The sequence below is a fragment of the Nycticebus coucang genome, chromosome 11, assembly GCF_027406575.1.
Source record: "Nycticebus coucang isolate mNycCou1 chromosome 11, mNycCou1.pri, whole genome shotgun sequence".
NCBI lineage: Eukaryota > Metazoa > Chordata > Mammalia > Primates > Lorisidae > Nycticebus > Nycticebus coucang.
The window spans coordinates 109,149,585-109,153,727 of record NC_069790.1 but is presented as its reverse complement, the minus strand read 5'-3'; positions in this window follow the sequence as shown (position 1 = coordinate 109,153,727).

Genomic DNA, 4,143 nt, shown 5'->3' with positions numbered 1-4,143 from the left:
ACCATTGCATGGTATTTTTTTTTTTTTTTTTTTTTTAGAGAGACAGAGTCTCACTTTGTTGCCCTCAATAGAGTGCTGTGGCATCATAGCTTACATCAACCTCTAGCTCTTGGGCTTAGGCAATTCTCTTGCCTCAGCCTCCCAAGTAGGGGACTACAGGCACCCGCCACAACACCTGGCTATTTTTTTGTTGTTGCAGTTTGGCCAGATTCTGGTTCAAACCCGCCACCCTCGGTATATGGGGCCAGTGCCCTACTCACTAAGCCACAGGCACCGCCCCATTGCATGGTATTTTACGTGTACCTGGTTAGAACTGTTAGAATTATTAGAATTGTGTAGAAAGTTGCTAACTACCCTTGTGACAACCCTCATGATTATGTTAAGGTGGTCTTCATACCATTCATATATGATATCGAAATGTTAAAAGAACAAGCTTGACTCCATTTTACTATTACTCCCTTTACCATCAAAACTAGTTCCTCTTGTTTGCCCTCCATTGTGTAACTATACGTGCATTTACTTGTGATTTGGCCCTAGTGATTATAGATTTTTTATGATCATGCCCTTCACAACCCTTACCTGTAAGTTCCCCTCCTGCGTTTCTCCCCAGGACACTGTGGTTTGTACCTATTTTCTAAGGGAAAAAAAAATCACTAAGCACTCTTGTGATCATAGCATCATGGAAAATAACTGTCCTACCCTCGTGATTCCCCCAAGCCCTTTAACAGCTGTTTTCATTTCTGTAATAATGCTTGCTTGCCCCTGGAAAAGTTTTGCCCTATATAAACCAGAGACCCAATGTTGGGACACTGAGGAAGTCGCCTGCAGGCTCTTCAATATAAAAAGTCCTCTTTAAATTCAACTTGTTTGGTGCTGTGGCCTTTGAGAGACTCCTGGGCATAACAGTTGCTAGAGCTATGATGCCATGGCACTCTATCAAGGGCGACAAAGTGAAACTCTGTTTCAAAAAAAAAAGAGGGGGGAACTGCTAACCCTCTTCTTACCTGTTTGGTTTCTCTGGCAACCAATACCTGTTCTGAAGTTATCCAGGGTTAGGAGTAACCTCATACAGAAAAGGCCCTCACCACTACAGAAATTCCAAAGGTCTTAGGTGTGGATAAGACCAAAAATCTTTTATTTTACCACAAGCCCAAATTGAGGAACATTCTACAAAATAAGTGGCCAATGCCTTTTTTTTGTGCCAGTGTTTGTTTGTTTGTTTATTTGAGATGGAGTCTCAAGTTGTCATCCTGGGTAGAGTGCTGTGGCGTCACAGCTCACAACAACCTCAAACTCTTAGGCTTGAGTGATTCTCTTGCCTCAGCCTCCCAAGTAGCTGGGACTACTGGTGCCCGCCACAATGCTTGGTTATTTTTTTGTTGCAGTTGTCACTGTTGTTTAGCAGGCCTGGGATGGTTTGAACCTGCCAGCCTCAGTGTATGTGACCAGCACCCTACCCACTGAGCTATGGGCCCATCTCTGTGTTTATTTAGTAGGTTTAAGTTTCATTTAATCCTGAGGAAAGGTCCTGGATGCCGACTAGAGCTCTACAAATCTGAAAAGGGCCTAAAAACCTGCCGTGCTTTTTATTTTTTTATTAAATCATATTTTTATTAAATTATAACGAGTACATTAATGCATCTATGGGTACAATGTGCTGATTTTTATATACAATTCGAAGTGTTTACATCAAACTGATTAACATAGTCTTCACCTCACTTACTTAATTGTTGTGTTAACACATTTATACTCTACTATTAATAGATTTGACATGTACCCTTCCAATATGCACCATAGGTAAGGTCCCACCAATTACCCTCCCTCCAGCTGGCCTATTCCCTTCTTCTCCTCACGCTCTTCTTCCCTCCTTCATTTTGGGCTATAGTTGTGTTTTAGCATTCATAAGAAAGTGTAGGTGATTATATATTGGTTTCATAATAATACTGAGTGCATTGGATACTTTTTCTTCTATTCTTGATATACTTTACTAAGAAGAATATGTTCCAGCTCCATCCATGTAAACATAAAAGAGGTAAAATCTCTGTCTTTTTATGGCTGCATAATATTCCGTGGTGTACATATACCATAGTTTGTTAATCCATTCATGGGTGGATAGACTCTCCGGTTTCTTCCATGACTTGGAAATTATGAATTAGGCTGCAATAAACATTCTGGTGCAAATATTTTTGTTGTAAAATGATTTTTGATCATCTAGATAAATACCTAGTAGAGGAATTGTAGGATCAAAGGGCAAGTCTACTTTTAGTTCCTTCAGTGTTCTCCAGATTTCTTTCCAAAAGGAACGTAGTAGCCTGCATTCCCATCAGCAGCGCAGAAGTGTTCCCTTCTCTCCACATCCACGCCAATATCTGTAGTTTGGGGATTTTGTGATGTGGGCTACTTTTACTGGAGTTAGACAATGTCTCAAAGTGGTTTTGATTTGCATTTCTGTGATGATTAAAGATAATGAGCATTTTTTCATGTGTCTGTAGGCCATGCGCATGTCTTCTTCAGAGAAGCTTCTGTTCAAATCTCTTGCCCACAATGAAATGGGATCACTTGTTCCTTTTTTATTAGTTTGAGTTCTCTGTAGATTCTAGTTATCAAATCTTTGTCAGAAACATAACCTGTAAAGATCTTCTCTCATTCTTAGGGCTGTCTGCTTGCTTTACTTACTGTGTTCTTGGCTGTATAAAAGCTTTTTAGTTTGATCACATACCAGTAATATATTTTTGTTGTTGCTTCAATTGCCAGGGGTGTCCTCCTCAGAAAATATTCTCCCAGGCCAATTTCTTCAAGTATTTTCCCTGCACTCTTTCAAACTATCTTTATAGTTTCATGTATTTTATTCACTGAGAATCAATTTTTGTTAATGGTGAAAGGTTAAGGTCCAGTTTCAGTCTTCTACAAGTCACCAGCTAATTCACCCAGCACCGTTTGTTATGTTTATGATAGGCTTATCAAAGTATCTGGGTTCATCTCTTGGTTCTCTATTCTGTTCCATACATCTACCTCTTTATTTTTTGTGCCAGTATCATGCTGCTTTGATCACTATAGATTCACAGTATAGCCTGAATTCTAGTAGCATGATTACACCTGATTTGTTTTTATTTCTGAGTAATGCCTTGGCTATTTAAGGTTTTACCTGATTGCATATAAAATGAAGTACTATTTTTTACAGATCTTTAAAGTATGACAGTGGTGCTTTAACAGGGATTGCATTAAATTTGTATATTGCTTTGGATAGTATGGGCATTTTCACAATGTTGACTCTTCCCAGCCATGAGCATGGTATGTTTTTCCATTTGTTAACATCTTCAGCTATTTCTTTTCTTAGAGTTTCATAGTTCTCTTTATAGAGATCTTTCACGTCCTTTGTTAGGTAAATTCCCAGATATTTCATCTTCTTTGGCACTACTGTAAAAGGAATAGAGTCCTTGACTATTTTTTCAGCTGGACTGTTGTTGGTATAAGTAAAAGCTACTGATTTGTGAGTATTGATTTTGTATCCTGAGATGCTGCTGTATTCCTTGGTCACTTCTAAGAGTTTTGTGGTTGAGTCCCTGGGGTTTTCCAGGTATAAAAACATAGCATCTACAAAGAGTGAGAGTTTGATCTTCTCTGACCCCGTTTGAATACCCTTGATTGCCTTCTTTTGCCTGATTGCTATGGCTAAGATTTCCATTACTATGTTGAATAGCCATGGAGACTATGGGCGTCCTTGTCTAGTTCTAGATCTGAGTGGAAATGTTTTCAATTTTACTCTATTCAATATGATATTGTGGGTTTGCTGTAGATGGCCTCTATCAGTTTAAGGAATGACCTGTCTAAGCCAATTTTCTTAAGTGTTCTAATCATGAAAGGGTGCTGGATATTATCAAAAGCTTTTCCTCATCAATTGAGAGAATCATATGGTCTTTGTTTTTTATTTTATGTGATGTATTATATTTATAGATTTACATATGTTGAACCAACCCTTTAACCCTGGGATAAAACCAACTTGGTCATTGTGTATAATTCTTTTGATGTGCTGTTGAATTCTGTTTGCTAGGATCTTACTGAAAATTTTTGCATCAATATTCATTAATAATATTGGTCTATAATTTTCTCTCTTTGTTGGGTCTTTTCCTGGTTTGGGAATCA